Source organism: Leiobunum rupestre, chromosome 10 (assembly GCF_980474605.1).
Source record: "Leiobunum rupestre chromosome 10, qqLeiRupe1.1.hap1, whole genome shotgun sequence".
Lineage (NCBI taxonomy): Eukaryota > Metazoa > Arthropoda > Arachnida > Opiliones > Sclerosomatidae > Leiobunum > Leiobunum rupestre.
In genome coordinates this window covers 21278740-21302695 of record NC_143393.1, presented here as the reverse complement: position 1 = coordinate 21302695, position 23956 = coordinate 21278740, and the positions used below count along the sequence as shown (strand labels likewise).

General features: G+C 36.9%; 2 non-coding genes across 2 annotated transcripts; both read left to right on the top strand.

Moving 5' to 3' along the window:
- Positions 1-23681: 23681 nt before the first annotated feature.
- On the top strand, positions 23682-23753 carry TRNAP-UGG (transfer RNA proline (anticodon UGG)). Its single transcript has one exon. It is a non-coding gene; the product is annotated as a tRNA-Pro (tRNA).
- An 87-nt stretch (positions 23754-23840) lies between these two features.
- On the top strand, positions 23841-23912 carry TRNAP-UGG (transfer RNA proline (anticodon UGG)). Its single transcript has one exon. It is a non-coding gene; the product is annotated as a tRNA-Pro (tRNA).
- The last annotated feature ends 44 nt before the right edge of the window (positions 23913-23956 follow it).

The following is a 23956-nucleotide window of genomic DNA, read 5'->3' as shown; positions in this document are numbered from 1 at the left end:
CTTCACAAATAGCAACCGCTTCCGTGAAAATGACTTTTGGACTTTGCAAATATTCTGAGAGATAATTGTAACACCAAATACTTCATTTAGAGCCACAATCAAAATCAAGTTTCTAAAATTTTGTAATTGAAAAATATACCCACGACTACCGAATTCAAACTATTTATCTAATAATGGAGGCCCTTTTTTTACTCCACCACCTTGTGTTTCAGCTTGGTGGCATTTTAAGAACGACGTCATAATTTAAATCTTTCTAGGAGTTCTCAAAATATTCACATCTAATAACTGAATTGCTTAGAAAGTTGTAGATGGCTTGAACTAAACCTAGCAATTCCCGAACTGGCAATATGTTGGAGCAACAGTCAACCCAAACTACATTTTAACGGTGAGCGTAGCAGTGGACGTATGTGCAATCGCTGCCCACCGTCGCTTCTATTTTCACCCTGACCCCATTTATATGTCCACTCATTTCGCTAGCCCCACCATACGTCTGCGCAACACTATTTTTTTATTTTCAAACCGCTCTCCCTTAGAAGACTAATTATGGCCAAACTAATAGTTTATAAATCAAACTTTTGCAAATCCTTATACCCTAAAAATTTTGCTACGACGCTTGTTTCTTTTCTAGTATAACTTAATTATTTGTGGACGGACTTCCTGTACATGTACTAATTTAAAATAAATAAAATTTAACCACTATTGCACAGTAAAAACATATTTATTGCTACTTTTTTTTTACGGCTGTTTCGGCTCCCTTACCGGAGCCGTCGTCAGGTAGGTACAAAATGAACAAAAAGAGAAAGATGTGACGTAGGAGACGAGAAACAATGTTTTTTAGGTCCATAGTGCTTTAAGTTAAATGAGCAATTTAACATAGGGAGCGACGTTTTCATGCGCGGGGCCGTCAATGTCATTGATAAGGAGGTTGGAATTTTTTAGTTTTATTATTTCGATTGACTCTCTAATGTTTAGCTTAATTGGGTGGTTTTCGTTGGTAATTAATTTAGCTTCGTTTATTATAGCAATAAATATGTTTTTACTGTGCAATAATGGTTAAATTTTATTTATTTTAAATTAGTATAACTTATATAAACACTTAATTGTTCCACCCCTGAATTGTCTCTAGTTTCATCTGCAATTACTGAATAAAACCTACCATATTCTTTAAACAATCATCCTCCTCACAAATTTTCCACTTTCATTGATCAGTATATTTGGAATTGTTAGACAGGTCATCGCACTTGGCTTTCAAATCAGGACCTTTCCTTTTTAGTAGATCTAAAATTTCAGTGAAGTTTCTCCTATTTCCATTTTCTTGTGGAAGCTATTACAACAATTTCGGCGAAATTGCGTGCGGCGCTATTGATTCAACGTAATGGTGTATGCATTGAGATTGCGTTCTAGCCACATAAAGTTCACTGAGAATTTAAATATTACGTTAACAATCGTGACCTAGGAAATTTGCAGTGTAGGGCTTTTGCTATTGGTTTATCATTTCAATACAGTACAATTAACTCGTTACCATAGAGACAGTTCTACATTAAACTTTGCTAGTGGTAGCGGGTAAGGTTAAATCCAATTTCATAAGATAAGTTACACATTTGAATATTAAATTACTGTCCCAACGCTCGATATCTATTGTTCCAGGACAATTAAAAGCTTCTGACATAATTAAAAGTGTCCCTTGTGTGTGTATTTGTATGTCTTTATACCAGGCACTTTCTCATTAGAGATAAAATTGTTGGAATAAATATGGACAATATAACCTAGGCTTAAGCGAACGATTGTGTGGGAACCGCACTGTAAACAATAGTTATCTAAGGGATCAATAATGTTGATTAAAAAGATTATTTATTCTGCCCGTTTATAACAACTTACTTACATAACTAAAGGCACACGGGCTGAATTTCAGAATTAAACCAGGAAATCTAGAGATACTGGTTGTGCAACCTAGTTGTGAGCAACAGTGTGCCATTGTACTATGAAAAAACCACCTTTGTCTGTTGTGCTACTTTGATTCAAAATGGGGAAGCCCAAGTATGGTTATGATTTGTCCGATTCATCTATGAGAGTGCTTGCTAGATATGTGAGTACTTAACATTTACTTGAAAGTTATCGAAAGAGATAAAAATTGGCTAACTCTAGTGAGATACTCAATTTGCTTTAAAAGAACGGGAGATGGCGTTCTACCAGATTCCGAGTCTCTTTCGAAATATGAAAACCACATTATTTCTTAGTTCAATTCTTGTTATTTGCTTTATGAAGATGGGAATATTATTTGATGCTTGGGAGAGTATCGACTTCGATGATTGGCAAAACAGTCACCCGTATGAAGTTTGTGAGTGTGGACCTGGCGTATTTCTGGATTTTTTTTATAAATTAACTCAGCATTATAGTTATAAGTAAGATTATATTTTTAATTATCTTGTTTTTTCTGATTTATCGATAACCAAGATTCTTAAATTACTTCAAAGCAATACTGTTTTTTTATGTGACTGTAACGTGTGGGACTAAACAATCGCGAGATATGTGTAACGGCTACGCCATCGTTGGGAGGGGTGGGGACACCCAAGGCGGAAGTATTCCGCCCACCTGTTGGGGGATTGGTGGTCGTCCTCACACAAACTTGGGATTACAGGAGTACGCCAGACGTTTTTGGAAAGTTTCAATCGCTAACTTAGATAAATAAATAGCTTAAAGCTCTTACGAAAAATTATCACGATATATTTTTATATAATTAATGGGCATTAAATTTTTTCAAACTATATCTTTTAGCTACTCATTAAGATTTTTAGATGACTCGCTGGATAAAGGTTCCCCAATGAATGATCAATTGCATTCAAAGCTTCAAATGAATGTAAGTTTGAATTTTTGGCCCCTCGCACCATGGGCGTATTTAAGAGTGGGGTTGGTTGCAACCTAATTTTTTAAGCATTAAGAGTCACTAGCTGACTCGGAAATTAGTTGGCGCCTTGCATTAGCCTTGCTGATTATTGATTATTAGATTTGATTCAAACACCCCACTGAAAGAGATCAAGAGAGGGAAGTGCTAAACGCCCGACAGTACGAAATCGTCGGGCCAAGGACCTTTAAAAAAGGTTGGGCCAAAGGTCGGCGTACTGTCTGGTGGATAGGGTTGAATATCACAGCGGCCAATGTTCAGCAACATAAGTCGGCCCAACTGCACCTTAATTGTTACGTCCAATCTTTTGCCGACTGCTGGCTAAGACGATGGCCGACGTTGCACTTACCTTTGATCTATAATGATAGGTCTAACATATGCATCTGTTATCCTATATGTAGATAATGTTGGGCCGACTGTTTTTACGTTTGACAAATGTTTCATTAACAAGCGTAATATTGGTAGGTCCGACATATACTACCGTTGGCTCGTTTCAAAATGTCATCTATAACCAAATCTAACATGAATAAATTGATAATAATAACTTTAATTGTAAGATTAAACGGGTTTCTTAAGAAATTTTAAAAGCAACTGAATTCAAATGGTAAAGTGTAAATTGCGGAAAGCTTGTTAGCGAATGTTTTATTATTGAATATGAAACACATACACAGATAATGAATAATAAATAAGAGTAATATTAAATATTCTTAAGATAGAATCGACGACATAGTTTAATATTTATTAATTTAGTAGTATTAGCTTTTTGAATGTGTGAACCAATATTTAATTTTTAGGAAGAGCCGAGTGATAATTTTTTTCCTTTCCAAGCCTAATTCACTTTCCCATTACTTATGTTTTTATTTTCTAATTATGTATTACTATTTGATAATTGTACTCATAAACTTGTTCGTCGTTACGCTCTGTTAATTGATAGCAAAATTTCAAGACATTCTCTTAATTATTTCGTAGTTATCCGATATTAGTATAGTTCCCATTTCACCGGATAGGCGGTTCCTTGAGTCAGTGGATTATTCGACGTACGTTTACGAACTAAGATCCAAAATAATCAGCCATTGCTCCGTCACTTTCGAAATTGATTCGTTTACATTTATCCACATCTTTGATTTTAAGGTAAGAATTTCTTTAAAATAAAATCAAAATTAAATAGCTATAACTATTTCGAATAAACCTCAAGGAGGATTCAAACAAAATTCACAATATTTGCGAAGCGGGTATTGATTCAGTTCAACTTTTTTTTAGATTTGGTTGGCTATATTCGCTTCTCTTTTCATTTTTCCTGGAATTTTAACTTGTGTAAAATCAAATACTAGCTGGAGAAACAATTTACATCAGTATTCTGAAAACATATTTCATTGCTATTCAGTTATTTTTCATAATGGTAGGTACTTCACAAATTTAAAGAAGTAAACACTAAAAGGTACTCTGAAGCTGGTGGTTTGAAGTAAGATTATTGCGAACATAACCTTTCATAATTAAAATACATTTTTCATTCCTAATGATTCCTTTGTGATAACATGATATGCTACAGAATTTCTTCTTATATTGTAGGGTTAAGAAGGCCAATAGGGTCTGAAGTAAACTACATGTATTTGAGTTGGTCACAGTAACCTGTTGTCTAGTCCGGACTGTTCAATTACTTCTAAATGTTTAAATTTACAAATTCACATTGCTTAACGTTCCTAAAATATACATATCATTAATAAAATTCTTAAGTTACATTCATTAAACACCGTATTCATACATAAAGAACCTAAACCAAGCAATTTATTACGCATATTTAATAATTAAAATATTGAAATTAAGATTGTTAATAGGATATCACAAAGAAATGGCAGTAAGAGAGGAAAATTGTTTGATATTATTTTGGGATTTCTGTTTTGCGGTTCTCACATCGGCATTTGCGAGCATTTTCTTCTCCACAATTGCAATACCGACTAATACCAAATTCGTCGATTCCATTCAGGATTTATTAGAAATCGGTAAGAGTGGAGGAAAGCTTAATTTCTTTAGAGATTCAGGAGCTTGGGATCATTTGAAAGTGAGTAAAGTAATGTTTTTATCTAAGATTTTGTTTAATTTTAAACAATATTACCTATATAAGTAAGCCTACAACCAGTTTATGGGGAAAAAGCCATTAATTAGACAAAATATTATATTATCTCGATTTCATTAAACCACGCTTAATTTGATTTTTATTAGAGAAAATCCAAAGTGATAAAATCAGATTCTGATTGAATTATCTAAGTTTAATAGGAGAGGAAGACTAAGCTAAACATTAATTGCGTAGATTTAAGGTCAATTTTCTTTGTTAAATGCTATTATCGATATTCATCGAAACCGAGGCAATAATTACTATTCGTAATCGCTGTACGAGCCTCTAGCTTTGACTGTACTAAAGTGGTTACGTTATCAATTATAAATTTTGCATTATCAAAGGCTGTAATCGGTGCACATTAATTTAAATGGTTAGCTCCTCGATTCATTGCCATCTCTAATAACAAGGGCCTTATCCTAATAGAGGTGGAAATGATAGAGCTTTAAGTTATTTGTGAACAACTGTCTGGCCAAAACTAAATCAAAGTGATTCGATAAATTTCAATCAATTTAGATTTCTTTTCAGAATAATGAAAATACAAAATCAATTTGGACCAAAGTTGAAAAAAAATATAGCATAGGTGAATTATCAGTGAACGGAGATATTAAATTTGACCAAATGGAAGCACTCGTAGCGAAAGAAGATCTTATAATTCACATCGACTTTGAAGGGAATTGGCACACTCACGAGAAACCACTTCATTTATCGAAAAGTAACATGCTTGAAGATCGGTTGGCCATTGCTGTAAGGAAAGGATTTAACGATGAACAGAAGCGAAAAATAATGAAAAAGTAAATAATTTTTCTTATAAATTGCAATCATCAGAAAAAATTATTCTTTTTTTGAAATTTGAGGACAAAATATTTTTTTGGAATAATAATCGTTAATAATCATAAATAATTTTTTGGGGTAAACCAATTTAATCATAGATCTGAAGTTTACAATGTGTAGTCCATGATTCAGGCACAAAATTTCGGAATTCATTCGGAGCTAATCAAGATGGTGTTTCTTTTTAAGATGCACTCTCTCTCAGGTTCTTTTTGCCGGAATGAAATGACCCTGAACGGGCCATGATGTGTAATAACTGGTGGCTTTACCGGAGATTTGGGGTCCGTTACTTGTGAAACATAAGGGCGTTGGCGCACTGGGAGACGTAAGCGTGGGTCAAGTGGTTCTCCACCTCCGGCTTCGGGCTAACAGAGAGTGTCCCAGCATCTGTTTTGCTTTGGCGGCGTTGGTTTCTAGCTGTGTGACGGCCGGTCTCTATATGAGCCACCTTGGTACTTACTATTCCGCCTTCCAGTGAGCACGTTATCCTTCCTGCCTTTTAGAACCTTCACTTTCGGGCGTTGGCTCCCTTTCAATGTAAGTTGGGTGTCTGCTGGTGCATTGCCATCTATTCATTTTTCTGCGGCTGTGCGGGAAGTGAGGTATGGTCGTCCCATTTCGGGGCTTTTCGGCGGATTGGTTGGATTGCGTCAAATGTGTGACTTTCGGCAGTAGGGATCTATCGCTACCCTTGTTGTTTGTCACCCGTCCGGGCTATGGACGCTTGCTCAGGACAATATGATGATATACCGGGGATGTAGGACCATCTAAAATCGCGGTTGCACCGGTTACAATAAAATACTGACACCGAATCTTACAGTAGAAATATATAACAACTATGTCAACACTACAAGCTATCAAGGAACTGTTATCAAATAAAATTGACTTTGAAATTTAACCCGTCTGAAAAAATTAGCAAACCAAAAACCGATCGCAACATTTAGAATTAAAGATGTCTAAAGCCCAGGTAATCCAATGGAATGGTAACCCAAAAGATGCAAAATCGATTATTGTAAAGGTTCAATGATTTAAATCATTGGACCTTGGGCTAGAAGCGAACTGACCAAATGAATACCAGGGACATATTTTAGGGAATATATTTTCGATGGATTTATTTGCATAACTTGGCCCTATGAGTAAAATTATCGAAAATGTTCACAAAAATAAGTACACTGTTATTTGAAAAACGTTCAAAGTAAATCCGCACAATTTATTCAATTAGGGGAAACATCTACTCTGGCAATCCTGAAGATGGCGCTAAACAACACACTGTAAAAATGAAGGGACTTCCCCTAAATCCTTAATGGTAAATTCATTTTTGTCAAAAAAACCAGTCCGTTAACGGTTGTGAAATAAACCATTAAGGGTATCATGTTTTATTTTATTTCACGTCAAATGGTCTATTCAAATGCCCCAAAAGGGTTTAAAATGGTTCTGAATTCAAACCCTAAACAAGCTTTTTCAACACCCATAAGGGAATTATTTAAAAAAAAACCTTAACGTTATTTCAAAATACCCTAACTGGTTTAAAATACAACCCCAAAAGAGCTTATTTAACCCCCACAACCATAATTACTTTATAAAATTTACCCTTAATGCTCTTTATAAACACCGTAGATGGTTTAAAATTAAACACCACAACGCGATTTTTTAGCACAAAACAACCATTAACATCCTAAAAAATACCCCAAAACGGTTTTAAAAAGAACTCCCAAGGAGCTTAATTAACACCCTTAAAGGAATTATTTCCGAAAACCAAACCCTTACCCTCCATTTGAAAAACGAAACGGATTCTATTTGAACCCTTAAAGAGCTTACTTAAACCCTTAAGGAATTTTTAAACCCTTAAAAGGTCTTTCAAATAGCCAAAATGGTTTAGAAAAAAAATAACAATTACATAAAACACATTATTTATTCGTTCAAATAATTAATATCCCTCGCATATTTTATCAGATTTTTTTCCTAATGCACTAGGAAACTTACCCTCTTCCATTTAGTAACGGTTCGTGTTAATCAGGTGCTTGCTTTTATATGTCAGTCGCAGCCACGAGAGAGCATATGCAAAAAATAACAAAAATCAGCACGTGATGTCTCGTGCGGCTTATACAAACCCAAAGGCAGATTCGCTCCTCTAATGTTGTGCCGCGCCCCCCTTTATTAAAATAATTTCAAAAACCTCGGAAAGTGCCAATAAGCGTGCGTAGCGGGCCGTTATTAAAAGCCCTTATTGTTGTGTAGCGCCATCTTCAGCATCGTCAGTAAAAACAAATCTTCATCATAACAGCATGTAATGAAAGTTTGTGTTGTAGTCGTTCTAAGTACAGTTCATACGCGAAACGCCATGTGGTTACAATATACACATGGAAAGTTTTGTCACATGTTATTATTTTTAACGTCACATGTTATTTCATTTACTGTATATTTGACATTACTGGTAATCAATGCCACTCAAACGTTTTGCACCTTTTCTCAAATAGCATTCATAAATGCCGAAGTCGAAACTAATTTCCATATAAAAGTACTGAGAAGAGTAGCGTGTGCAAAGAGGGTCTTTTGAACAAATTTGCTTCTCTTTGCGACGAAACGATGTATCACAGGAGCCTGTAGACCAATGTCATTATTTACAGTGCCTTGCATAACCTTTGACCTTGTTACTGTAACTTTTTGTAAAGGCTCGCATACCTAGATTTCCTGGTATTTATGTTACAAAAATGTGGTGGTCGTTTTAAAAAATTTCAAAAAGAATCCGTGCAATCATAATTTTCCCCAAAATAACGTTTATCGAAGACATTGGCGTAGTTAGACCTTTTCGACGCTGTCCCCTCCAGCCGCCTCCTCCCTTCTTGCTACGACACTGAGACCAGACAATGGATACGGTACCTTTCCTATCCGATAAACTAACAAAAATGCAGTCAGCATCGATACCAGTTTCTTAAAGCAAGTGTTGGCTCTTTCTTCAAGAGATGTCACTAGCATCGAAATCGCTGTATTTTGAATAAAAGTATATATAGCGTTGATTTGTTCCTTTGTATAATTGTCAATAACTTATATTTTAGTAATTTTTAACACGGACGATGTTATCATTTCGCTGTTTTCCTTTGCACATAATGGATAGCACCACGCTCTCCAGTAAAGTCGTTTATTAGAAGAATCGAATAGATTCTTTATTTTCCTCTCTAATCAAAAAGGGCCTTATCATATTACAGAAGGCACTGATAGAGCCACCAGTTGCTTGAAAGTAATAACCGTTATTTTTAAACTGTTAGGGCTTATGTTAAATAACCATCAGTATCCGCTATTTAAAATAAAGTAATATTGTGTTTTTTAAACTAAAATCAAGTCTTTGACTATGATAATATGTTCAATGGACCTCTTATAAAATTGTGATTGTAATTACCGAATGAGATATCATCAATCTAATTTACGATGTTATCTACATAGTCCTTAAAAATGTCGTGGTGAATATTGTATAGAACACAGAATGGAAGCTCTCGTTAGAAACAGAAGTACTACATGTAAGCTGTGGTTTTTCAGGTAGGTAAGCTCAACTGATTTTACGGAGTAAGATAAATTTAGGTAAGAAGGTATCCTGCGAAAGGTTGAGCTCTTGGGTTACGCTAGCATTGGGTGTTGGGCAGTAAAACAAAGCATTGATGTTTACCAAAGACGCCCTTATGAAATATAAATTATTTAATTGGACGTTTTTGCCAGTAATCAAAAATTTTATCTTAATATTTTAAAATAATGCAATCTTTCCCAAAGTAAAAATAAATAAATAAATATATAATTGGTTTCAGGTTTTGGAAATTAATTCAAAATACTTTCAAAACTTCTTGTAAATTTCGAGTACTAATGTTAATTTAACTATTTTAAAATCCCGATTTGAATTTCCTAATTTTAATTTCATGCTTCGTTAAAATAATTTATTTCTGGCAAAACCAGTAATGATTAAATAATTTGATTGGCCTTTAAAAGTCAATCTATAAAATACAATTACTTGATTTTAGTTAACAGTAATCAAAGTTTTAAAAACTGCACGAATATCTATTTTTACACTGTTGTTATATTTACAAGCGCTTAACTGTTCATGACCCAAGAAAATCCGCAAAGAGTGGAAAATGTTAAATGTCCATGCGGTGAAAGACCAATCGTTTTTAATAAGAAATAAATAATCAGCTAGGCTCATTGTTGTTTTACAAAAGCCATCATTTTAAAAATTATAAACATTTTATTTGACAGCAAATACTTGTTTTCTTAACAAACGGCAGAGAGCTGAATTTTACACAATTCATTGCTATTAAACCACTTAAACCGCACTTCAATGGCATTGAACAACAACGTACGCTTTGAGTGCGTAGTCTTTAGCTATACATGTATATTGAACACATTTTAAAAGCATCCATAATCTTAAAATTATTAAATTTATTTTATAAATAATTAAGCCTATTTATTGTTTGGTTATGCAAAATATTTTTTTTAATATTCCTTGTTATAAATGTTGATAATGTATTTTGAAAACAAACTTTTTGTTCACTTTATCTTAGAATTCACCATTTTTACGAAGCAAACTTGTTTTCGACGAGTAAATTTTACTGGACAATGTGGAAGGGACGAAGGAATTACATTGTTCCTAAGGTTGTAAACAGCGTCGACGCTTTGAAAATGAGCAGTTTCAGATTTCCTTTCATGGTTTTCATTATTGGAATTGTTCTGTCATCTTTGGCTTCTTTTATCATGTTCTTTTGTGAAACGTATTTTTAAATTTGATTGCTATTAGATGTCCGTGTTGGAGACTTCTCTGTTGATAAATTTGACAACATGAAAAGTATGGAAAAAATAACCAAAAAAATTCTTTTAAGCTAACTAAGGATGTAGTTAAATATGCTACTATAGTACTACAGAAATTCTCCGCTTAATACCACATTTCAAGCGTCTCGTCTAAATATTGCTTAAAAATAAATTGACAATTTCCAACATTTAAAACTATGACATTTATCAGGGTCGCCGAATGATTTTGATCCGACGAACATATATATTCAATTCTACATTTGACCACTTTTTAAAATATCATCTTTCCGCAAGATTAATAGTAATTCAAATTACAACGCCATTGAGTTTTAGGCAATAGTAGGTGTAACGAAACAATAAATATTTGTTTGCTCAAAAATGAAACAATAGAACAAAATGGAATAAAAATCAAATAGACGTTAACATGGGAATACCGAAAAGAAAAATATACTCACTTAAAACGAGACGATATAAATGAGTTATGCGGAAAATATTTGTTTGAGAGAGATCGACACGGAAATTGTACACTCATCCAGCTAAAGAAAGTTTTCAGGTTTTATGCGCGTATTGAAATTAACATTATGACGTGTGCTAGCGGAAACTAAGCTTAAAGGGAGTATGAACTAGATACAAAGTTATCTGCTATCACATAATATGACTTGTTCCTAACGTTACTAGAGCCAATCATCCGTAGCTTCTGTTTAACCTGGTGGCACCAATATGAAATTAGTTAATCCTCCATAAAAATTGAAGTTCATACTCCCTTCAAGGAGGAAGTGACCATGAAAGTCCGAATTAGAAATACTACAGATAAGCAAACGACGGAAGGATCCACATTTTTAAAGTCCGCAAAGTCTATATTGGGCCTGAATCGAGTGGTCGAGATCTTGACTCTGAAGGTTATTACTTAAATTCTAAAGTGCTTTTGAGATGATAAATTCTGGTTTTCGTGCTATTTTGGATTTCTGACCTGACTTTTGCACAGATTTTGTGATTTCAAAGAAATTTCATGATTTTTTAAATGTACGAAAGTCCGACCGCTTAACACTTTGCTTCTGTATTTTGCTTTCTTCGTTAGTCATTGCCTTAAAAATTACGATACACGTTTTTAGCATAAGTTTATTAAGTCAAATGCTTTTTACCGTAGGCAGATAATTACAATACGCTGGTTTTACTAGGTTTTATCTTATTTATAATTTTTCTTGAAGCAAGTGGCGTCTCTCACATTGCCACCAGCATTCTGAAAAGGCTCTTTTTATTAGAGGTGGCCATATCTATTCGATTCTTCGAAAAGCGCGACTTTACTGGATAGCGTGGTGCAATATATGCAAAGGTGCTAAAATTATAATTGCCAATGATAACGTCGTCAGAGAGCCATTGTTCAGTATTACAGTTAGACAACTTATACTCTATTTAGTGAACCTAAACGTAAATTATTTATCCCATGTAAAAATATTATTTATAATTGCTGTAATTTACGTTATTGTTTAATTTACAAACGATCCAATCAACGCGAGGGGTACCTATCAGTACAGCTTTTTTTTATTTCGACGCTAGCAACATTTATTGTTAATAGAATTTCTAAACGTCAAGCCGACACTTGTTTTAACATACTCGACGAAAAATGTTTCAGCACAAAAATCTTTCGTACGTAGAAGCTATTTTTGTTCGAAGTAAAATTTTTTAAACGTTTAATTTCAATTTTGTGTCTATAATAACTCTGTTTCTAGAGCAACAACATGTACTTTCTACATACAATGTTTTATGTACTTAAACAGTTTCAACAGTACCAGCGCAATTCTTTCTACGTAATTATCAATAACCTTTAAATATGAGCAGACTTAGTTAGCTGTTCAAAAAAGTATATCCAAAATCAAATACAAATTTTCGAATTCTAATTAAAATAAATAAATATAGTCAATAGTAATTTTATGTAATAAAAATCACCTACATTTTTTAGATAATCTCATTCAATAAAACTATATATTCTTGCATTATTGCGTTGCTCGTCCAATTGTATTTCGAAATATCAAGTGTTTTAGGGCAGTCTCTGTGAACGCAGCCCCAAAATGTGAAAAACGAAACTACGTTTGCCATTTTGCCACAAATTTTACGATTGTAAATGTGAAATATTAACCAAAGCAATAAAAAGCTAAATTTCAATTGCTTAATCATTGTTCCTTTAATTTATATCATAAATGAAGTCAACTAAACATATAGGCAGACAACTTGGTTATATATTTGTGAGCTGTCCACTGTAATTGAAAGTGAAAACTATTCATAATTACAGTACCGCATAGAACACGTTCACTAAGCGAGCGTTTGCTTAAAGCGGCGCTTATGGGAAGGAAACATGAGCTAGGGCGGCTGCCAGACCCCCTCTTCGCTTTAAGCGAGTGAACTTTATTCTAGGCGGTACTGTAATGCATGGCTGTTGATATTTATAAAAAACTCGGCCATATTTAGATTAACAAATAAACCAAAATAAAACCTTATCTGGAAGCTATCAGAAGTATTAACAGTGAACATGTGGAGCCGTCTATAAAGGAACGTTTTAATTTTTATAATATGATATTGATTATTACTTTGATTATTAATTTCTTCTTATTAATTACTCGAACGAACCTCATTTATTACTAATTACTCTAATAAACCTCATTTATTACTAATAACCCGAATGAACATCAATTATTAGACATAACTAGAAGGAACCTCATTTATTAGAAATAAATAGAACTCCCTCATTTATCAGAAATAACAAGAACAAACTTCATTTATTATAAATTACTAGAACGAAAGTAATTTACTAGAACGAACCTTATTTATTAGAAATTATTAGAATACCTCTAATTTTTTATTAATAACTCGAATAAACCTAATTTATTAGTCAAGTACTATGTCTTATGTATTTGCGCCAATTATCTCTTTTGTGACAAATGTAAAATTTTAGGTCCACCTCAAACTAATTTAATAACTTCAATTTAAAAGAGTTTAAATAAACAGTTGTTACAGTTCGGTTAAAGAATGTTCCACGGCGAGGCCCCCCACCTAAGCAAGCTGGTCTCCCTCCTTTCGCATTTGATGAGCAGTATTTTCAGATGGAAATTTTTGTTTTGGTTTGCTTTTCGATACGCCTATTTCGAGAATACGTTTGCCTCTTCTGGACAGTTAGATGTCCTGCCCAATTTTGATCTTTTATCCTCTGTATTTTTATTTTTCAGTGTTTATTTCAAAGTAGTTCATATTAGGATTGTTTTTCTTGCATACATATACTGTGTAATGCCCAAATATTAAGTTTTTGAATATATTGCTCTTTCGTTAAGTTTTCTTAGTAACAATTATCCCTCTCACGCTTCTCCCCCCTTAAGTTGCGTTTAAAATATCTTTCCTGAATTTGAATGCTGGCCGTTCTTTCTGACGATTGTTATATTCTCAATTGGCCTCCGCGAAGGTGCCCCCAGGCATGCAGAGTCATCCCTAAATTGGTTTAGAAGACTAGTGCGCATAGTCTCTATTTCCCGACCCTTTTTTTGTCCTTGGTCCGATATTTCTTCCCCTGTTTTTCTTTTGAGGCATTGTCATAAGCCGCCCGATCCCAAATGTTAGTCCCATAAAGTTCCTTAGTTTCATAATTCATTTCGAACTCTTATTCCAGGAAGTGAGAATTGCCATAAAACCAGTAATGTGTGCATCGGTATCGATGCTTTCATGTTAAAGTATTTTTTTGTTATATTGCTTTTAAAAATGAATGTGTCAAAATTAAAGTGCTTATTTATTTTTATTTATGGTCTCTGACCTTGGATCTTGCGCGAGGTGTGCGGGCCTTACCGACTTCCAGCGAAAGTGTCCCGACCTCTGACCCTGGGGGTAATCAAGACTAAGAGCCCCCTTGGTCATTAGACTTGGTACATCCCACCTCGGCCTATTGGGCAATTCAAATATGGATGCCAAGAGGTTATTGGGTCCAAGTGACACTATATCCGACCCGGATGAAATAGGTCACGGCCCCCTTTTGATTAAAACCAGAAAACAGTGATTTACAGAAGCAGAACGAGAATGAGAACTGAAGTTGGAGTTTCTCTGTCTCTCTCTCTCCAAGAGAGACTGACCAACCGCTTCAAAATAGAGTTAAAATAAAGACATCGAAGTGTTCACCGGTGCTTCTCGGTAGCGGTTCCTCGACGCCAACTTTGACTATGTGCGGTCCGCGATAGCCGGAGGCAGCGATCCTCCATCTCGACGGACTACCTCGTTGGACTCTGCCTTTAATTTCACTTGAGTATAATTTTAACTCATAATGGCGATTCGTCGCTACTTCCGCGTTAACCACAAACTATGGTTAGCGATGTGTAATCGGGGTATAAGCCGATAATACGGCTCCCAAAAACTTTCAATGGCCTTCGGGCGTAGAACATTGTTAGTGTAGTTGTAGCAATTATGCTATTTTATGCCATTTTAGTATATTGGTCAAGTTACCATTTTTTATATGCCTCTGACATTAACCCTACGGGTTAATTTGTTATGTATCTCAGTGTATAATCTTTTCACGGCCTTTGCGCCATTTCTTGTTTTGTTGTTGAATGAAATTAATTTCTGAAGTCACTATTAAATTTTACCTATGGCAATTCTCAATGAATAGTTTTATTACCTTCGTAGTTAAGCCGAAACACGTCCCTATGATTTTTGAGCCAAGTAAAAGTTATTATCTCGCTAACCCCAATAGTGTCAGTTATGCGAGTACCCGGAGTAACAATAAAGTGTTAATGGGATAAGAATAATTCCCGTTACAACTGGCCTTTGTTTAAAGTGTCTTCTTAGACAGTGTTTTGTCGTTTGTATAATTTCAAAGTTTGAAGTTATTTTCGGTACACTAAAATCTGAAATAGGCGGCGTGCCAAATAATAACGGCTGAAATACGAAAAGGACAATATTGGGATATTCTTAGAAAATTGAAAATTTGGTTTTAAAGTGGGGACTTACACAATCTTCAAAATAGAAGAAGGGGACATTTTCACACATCTTTACGGGTATAGTTAAAATTTAAAATGGTATTGTTTTCAAATTTGGTGTTTTATTTTGGCTTTGTTTAATTGATTTTTGTGTAAAATTATTTTTCAACACGATTTTAATTTTTGTATGTGGGATCTCCATGATTTTTTCATCAAACATCCAGGGACATTTAAAAAATAATATATATATATATATATATGATACATTTTGGTTTTTAAAAATATTTTCTTGAATCATCTTAATCGTTTAAAATTTAGATTATTTTAATCGTAGTTAAATTATTTAAATCCATATTTAAACATTATATTCACGTTTAAAATCCTTTTTTTGAGATTTTTATTATTTTTATTACGATATAATCATTTTAATCACGTTTAAATAATTTTATTGACGATTTAATAATGATAAATCATTTTAATGAACACGTTTTCATGATTAAATCATTTTATTGACAAAGTTATCCTGATTGAAACATTTTAATCATGATTTAATCACTTATTCACGGTTTAATCATCTTCATCATGATTCAATGCTTTTTATCACGATTTTATCATTATTTTACTATTTTAATCACAAATTAAACAATCAAACCTCACATTCGGTAAAACACACTCTATAAATGGGGCCCCTTAAGGTAAACCTACGTACCCACTGTTGTGGGGACCTTAACCTTCCAAACCGGGACCTTTTAACACAAATTATGACAAAAAGCACTTTTAAAAATAAAAACCTCACAGTTTTTTATTTTTATCAATATATATTGCCCATAAATGCTGTTAAAATATTTTTAGCACTAGAGAAGTAGACAGTAATAAAAACTAATAATACTCAATTGTATAAATTGTTTCAAAACACACAACGTCTTTTCAAATTTTTTTATCACACAAAATTAGAAAATCAAATTTGAAAGCCTCATATGTATAGTTTCGTTAAACAAACATGTTAGGTTCTCACAATGTCGTTTCAAGACCTTTATAACACTATCAAACAAGTTGGCAAGCCAAAATATACCTCTCCTCGGAAGAATGGTCCCTATTGGTATTAATTTCTCGACACGACCCCCAAAGATATCTCCGCAATTCAGAGTTATTTACGAAAAACGTATTCTCGGTTCAAACCCTGCCCGGTATAAAATTTTAATTTAAATTTAAATAATTGAGTCGAAACAATCGAGTTCAATTTATTCAGAATATTATAAATTAAGTAGTTACAACAACGAGTTAGACTTAATAAAACAATGCACAACTGAATTTAACCCTTTTTACAGTATATGTTTATCAGTTGAATATAATACTAAGCAAATTTTAATGAAAGAAATATCTACAGATGGTATTTGTATTTTTCTCGCTTACGAAATACTTGCCGCATCTTTAACGCTCATTTTATTTCAACACTCGTACATGTAGACTTCCAGTTGACGTTGTGACACATACCGCATGAAAAAGACCAATGCCGTCCAATTTCCAATATCATATAATGACTCGCACACCCAGGAAATCATTGACTGCGTTAGAAATCGTAGATATCCAAATATCCACACCAAATATATTTACAAGAAGCAAAAACCTTACCATCAACAAAGCACAGAGAGCCACTTGACTAACCGCCAGCTCTTAAAGCAATAAACGTTAAATTATCAACTTTGAATTAACACAACTATATATAGGTCGTTAAGAATACCCCACAGGGTCTACCCTTTAACCCTCTTATCTCGGCTGACTGCGCTAAAACAAGATTTAACCTTTAAAATTTCATTCGTAAAAAAAATAGATTAGGCCTTCATAAATTCATTAATAAAAAAAGACTTTATTACCTATTATGCTTACGATGCGTGTCTTGATTTCAGTGAACCTAAGCAGCTATCGGTGGTTCTGTGGTAGAGCGCTCGACTGCCAAGCCGAATGGCCTGGGTTCGAAACCTGGGTGGCGGATTTGTTTTAATCAATAGAGAAACGCTAAATTAGAATTTCTTCGATGCAAATATTTCAATTTCAATTCTATTTCAATTAAACCAAAATTTCGTAATATTAAATAAGCTTCCGATAAAGCTGAAGGTCTAATTTTCAATTAAGCGTAACAAGTGTCGGTGGTTCTGTGGTAGAACGTCCGCCTGTCAAGCAGGAGGTCTCGGGTTCAAATCCCGCCCGATGCGATCGCAAATTGATACTAGGACGAAAACCGTATGCAGGTGGTAGAAACCCTGCCATTGGACCCGCATTAATCGTTACCAATTATGTCTGGCGAAATTTCATTGGTCGATGCATTTGGCGTCACTACCATCCTTCGCAATTTGAATATTCGCGGGCTGGATTTGTTTTTGGGCGATATTTATTTTCCCGAATAGACTACTTTTTCGTTCAGCGGCCCGAACTAGCTCTTTTATCTCGTTGCACTTACATGGTTTCTCCTTTTCCTGATCATAAAGCCCTCATAGTGCAAGTTGATCTGTCTGGTTCTCCGAGAGGGCCGGGAACTTGGGCTTTTAATTCCTCTTTGTTAGAGAATGATAACTTTCTCACCGGTTGTACTCGTAAACTGGAACGAAGCCAAACCTCACTTGACTACCGGGAAGATATTTTTCGGTGGTATGAAGATTTGAAAATATCTTTGCGTGATTACGCTATTTTTTACTCCAATCATTTGGCCTCGCAGCTTCGCGCACATAAAAACAAATTGCAAATTGAGATTAATGCTTACCTTGCTCGTCGGAATTTGTCAGTTGATGAAGAAACCAAACTTTTTGCTTTGACGGAATCCCTTTCTCAAGTTACCGCCCACGAGTTCGTTGGTGCCGCAGTTCGCGCGAAAGCCCAGCACCTTTTAGCCGACGAAAAACCTACGGCTTTTTTTCTGCGCCTTGAAAATTTTCGGCAGAGGAAAAAAACGATTCAGTCGCTTACATTATCCAGTGGCGAGATTATCCGCGACGGTACCACGATTCGTCAGAATATTTTTAAATACTATGCGAGGTTCTATGCTAAGGTACCGGTAGATCCCGTGGCTGTTCAGGATTTTTTCTTCCTTGGTACAGGGAAGAGTATCAGAAGACAAACGACGAAGCCTGGACAATACCATTGTCTGGTCGGAGATTGCTACGGCCTTAAAATCAATGAAGCGGGGGAAAAGCACTGGCCGCGATGGCTTCACAGTCGAGTTTTGGTCATTTCTCTTGCCTTTAATCAAGGAAGGTTTTCCTCGAGTTTTGGCCACGATTGCTCGGGATGGTGTACTGCCCCATACAATGACTGATGGTCTGATTTTGCTTGTCCCTAAGTCCGGCGACCTCACTTTTTTGTCGTCTTGGCGTCCTATATCGCTGCTCAATGTGGACTATAAAATACTCGCGAAGGTCTTTGCTAATAGGCTGGCACCACTTTTGCCAGGTATAATTTCTCCATGCCAGACGGGAGCGGTGAGAGGCAGTGACATATCGCAGACGCCTCGCTTCTTGCTGGATGCGTCTGACCTTTTATCAGCGACAAACGCACCAGGAGTTTTGTTAAAACTGGATTTGGAGAAGGCATTTGATCAAGTGGACTGGTCCTTTTTGTTTCAAGTGCTTCGCAGTATGGGCTTTGGTGCTTTTTTCCTCAAATGGATTCAAGCCTTTCTAGTCCACGCCAAGTAATGTGTCCGGGTCAATGGCTTTTTGACGGATTTTTTCCCCCTGCGACGTTCCGTTCGCCAGGGTTGCCCGATAAGTCCCCTCCTCTATATTCTTTCGACAGAACCACTTTTCGCTGCGTTGTTGCGCATTCCGGCTATTCCACGGCTCCCGATGTTTGGTACCGGCCACTTAACTTTGCTGTTTGCGCACATGGACGATAATACGATTCTGACCAGTTCGACTGATGGTATGGTCAAGGCTATTCATGAATACGAGCGGTATGGTCGAGCGTCCGGAGCCAAATTAAACGTACAGAAATGTCAAGCGCAGTGGCTTGGGTCGTATCGCAATCGCCTTCCGATGGTGATCTCTATGGTGTCCATAAGTGGCGACCCACTGAAGATTTTGGGGATTTATTTAACGAACGATGGTCAAGAACTGCTCCGTCTTAACTGGAACCCCCGAATGGACAAGTTTTCCGGCACTTTACGCTCCTGGAAACAACGTCGTCTTACGTTAACGGGCAAAATTGTCGCCATTAACGTGCTGGCGGCCTCCACTCTTTGGCATACTCTGAGCTCGGTAGATTTGCCATTAGACTGGGCACAAAGATTTAAAATGGCGGTGATGGATTTTATTTGGGGTCCGGGCATGCGTCACGTGGATTACCTAACACTAATTCGTCCGAAATCTGAAGGGGGGTTACGGCCTCGTAGATTTCCAGCTGAAAACCCTCTCGTTCCGTTTAAAAGAAATTAAGGGCTTTATCGGCGACTCCTCTGATTCCGTGATGAAGGGCGTCTCACGGTTTTTGCTCTCCTTTTATGGCTTTCAAGTCTTTCGGCTTCAGTTCGACCAGAAACTATTACCAAGAATGGATCCCCGGTATCGCAGTATTGTTACCGCGTGGAACAGATTACTTGTCGCCAATGACTGGACTGTTTTACCACACGTGAATACAGTCTTTGAGCCGATTTTTCTGAACCCGCGAGTTACCGGTTTTTCCGCGTCGGCGCAAGAGAGAGCTACTTTCGCGCGCGCGGGGCTCGTTCTCGTGAGAGATATAACGTATGAGGTCATCCCGGGTTTCCTCCCTCATACCGTCATCTTGGACATGGTTTCATCGGTTCGACCGCGTTTACTGGACCGGTCAATACTTTCGCTCTATCATAAGATGTTGCGGCACATTCCATCGGCCTGGGCTCATTTTGTGGACTCTTTGGATATTCTGGTTCATGAGCCACCGGTTTCCGAATTGGTTCGGGTCATCAACTCTAAAGAAGAGGCGGTCGTTTTTAGCGAGCTCAAATCGTCCGACTTTTACCGTTCTTTGGTAAAGCAAGCGTGTTCCATGGAGTCTCGAGGCGAAGGACGTTGGAGAAGCTTTTTCCCCACGCCACTTGCGCAAGTGCATTGGGGAAAAGTGTCCTGCCCTCTAATGGCCACGCGGTACGCGGACATAAACTTTCATCTCATCCACCAAGCGTTTCCGGTCAAAGAACGGTTACTCCATGCTGGTCTCGTCGCGGACAATTTGTGTTTATTTTGTAATTCGCTATGCGAAACAGTCAGTCATCTTTTTGTAACGTGTCCGGTAGTTCAGGAGTGGTGGACTTTTTATCATTATTTTAAAGCTCCCAGTTTCAATTTTCGGTTTTTTATCTGAGACTCGTGCCCAGTTTATCGTTTTTTCGATTGTTCCGTTGACCATTAAGAGACCTCCAATTTTCTGGTCGGCAGCGAAATTGCTTTCCGCGGTTCTTAAAGACGAAATATGGCGGGGACGTAATTTGAAAAGTGTTGGGAAAATAACGCGGGTTCCGGTGCTAACAAATCGTATTAAAGCGTGTGTTCGCAAAGAAACTAATAACCAGTTGAAACTTTTAAAGCCGGATACCACTCAAAATTGTATTGTGTTAAGAAATATTTTATTGGGGCCTTTTAAGTGAATTTTTTCATTGCTAATGTTATGAGTGTTTGATGATTTTGTGATAAAAGTTTTATTATGTTCCATTTTTCATAACTGCTTGAGTTTTGTTTTATTTAAAAGTTTTTTTAAATGTAAAAATAAAATCTCGCTTTGGGTGCTAGAGGTCCCGGAATTGTTTTACAATTTGATCTGACTAAGGCTTTCGACCGTATTGAATGGCCACATTTCTTAGCAATTCTGGAATCGTATGGTTTCGGCCGGCTGTTCTTGAGTTGGATGCAAATGTTTTTGGTGGGAGGTAAGACCTCCATTAAGTTGCATGGCTACGTCTCGGATTATTTTGTCATCGGGCGTTCCGTTCTTCAGGATTGCCCTTTGAGCCCTTTGCTGTATGTCTTGGTGGCCCTGTTGGAGTCTGAAAAGCGTATCTCCCGTATTATGCTGACTGGTAGGGTTCCGGCTCCGGTTACGTTTCAACACGTCGACGATACGTCGGTTCTTACCGTTTCAGAGAGGCACATTCCGTTTATTTTGGAAGAATTTGCTTTGTATTGCGCCTCCTCGGGGGCCGAAGTCAATCTCTCGAAGAGTTCGGGAATTTGCCTGGGAAGTTTACGCGATTCCGCTGATTCTTCGTTCGATGGCATTGCTATTGGCAACGAGCCCATCAAGGTGTTGGGCATCTTCCTTGGACATGAGCCAACCAGGATCCTCCGCCTCAATTGGCAGGGGCGCTTAGAGAAATTTCGAGCTGTCCTGCGGGCCTGGAAAGGCCGCAGCCTAACTACTCTTGGCAAAGTGCTAATTATCAATGTTCTAGCGGCCTCTGTTTTATGGCACGTTTTGGATGTTTTCTCGCTACCTGAAGACTGGCTATCTCAGCTTAAATCTCTCACTTTGCAGTTTTTGTGGTCTAACGCTCCACATGGCGTCTCTTTGGCCATGCTTACGCGTCGACGGGACGACGGTGGAAACGGCCTGGTTGATTTAGCCTGTAAGGATAGGGCTTTTCGGTTGAAAGAGTGCTTTTCATTATTACGGGGCACCTCGTCCGATTATGAAGTCGCAATTGCGTCGGAATTATTTAACTGGTATGGAAATGGACTGAACTATGCCCTTACTATTTTTCGGAAACGGTTCATAAAGTCGTTAAGCGTATTTTTACCTCGTCGTTATTCCTCTATGTTGACGTCCTGGCACGAGTTCATCCGGGTTCGGGCTATGATTATTGATAGTTTGCGCAATATTTATCTTGAACCGTTATTTTATAATACCCAGTTTCCCAGTCCCAATGTCTATCTCGCTGATAAGCGGGTTTTGGCTAAGGCGGGCCTTGTCCTTCTCAAGGACGTTTGTTACGAAGTCGTTCCGGGCTTCCTTCCGCGGGTCGCCATTGACGATTTTTTGATGACTCGTTGGGGGCTACATTAAATAACTTTTCGTTGATTGTTTCGAAAATTTTGGACGTGATTCTAGACGAATGGTGTCGTACAATTGCTGATCCATTTTACCATAGGAAGGGTGGGCATGAGCGGATTCAAATCCTAGACGAGAAAAACGAACCGTTTGATTTTTCGACAGCGACTACTAAGTCCATATATCTTGCTTTAGAGGATTTAGGCATAGAGTCACGTGGCATGGAGCGTTGGCGGTGTTGGTTTGGTGGTCCAATGGGCAGGGTGAAATTCAAAAAGCTATCGAATTCGTATTTGGTCCCAGATTTTCAAGTACCAATTTAAATGTTCTTCACGCGGCGTTTTTGACACGGCATCGCCTTTTTCTGGGAGGGGTTACAGCTTCTTCTACATGCCTTTTATGTAATACGCAACCTGAAACGACAGAACACTTGTATCTGGCGTGCCCTGTTACGGGTAAGTGGTGGAACTGGTTTTTTTCCGAGGTCATAAAGATCCCTCAATTATTGAAGCAATCCGTTGAACGCGATCTGCTTATCATTTTTAGTTCATGCCCTCAGGGGTTGTTACTGTACAAAACGGTTTGGGACGTGTTTTTTTTTGCTTAGCAGTGGCTAAAAATGCTCTTTGGACAAACCGTTGCAGATACAGTCTCCAAAAAGAGACGAATTTAAGGGCCCTCCTGTTTCGGTTTCGGACGGTTGTCCGGTAGGAAGCAAAGAATAAGCTTAGATGGTATATCACGCACAAGCCGGCTGACAACCAGGCTATTTACCTGCTTCGACATATTTAATTTTGTTTAATTTGCTATGCGGGGCATTAATAAGCGCTATTTTTATTGTTTAACAATTGTTTTCTTAAAATAAAAAATGTGTTTTTAAATATTCAATATGACTGCTTTGTAACTTGGTAAGTTTTTTATGAAAAAAATTATCGTTTTCTAGATTAATTATCGCTTTGAGTAAGAGAGGTCCCAGGTTCTAATCCCGAACGGACCCCGCGAAAAATGTGTTTTCCAACCAGATTTATGGAGGAGATTGCAACGGGTTAGCCACGATATTTACATCTTGACACCAAAAGAACGTGGTCCGTTGGTCTAGGGGTATGATTCTCGCTTTGGGTGCGAGAGGTCCCGGGTTCAAATCACGGACGGACCCCGCGAAAAATGTGTTTTCCAACCAGATTTATGGAGGAGATTGCAACGGGTTAGCCACGATATTTACATCTTGACTACAAAATAACGTGGTCCGTTGGTCTAGGGGTATGATTCTCGCTTTGGGTGCGAGAGGTCCCGGGTTCAAATCCCGGACGGACCCCGCGAAAAATGTCTTTTCCATCCAGATTTATGGAGGAGATTGCT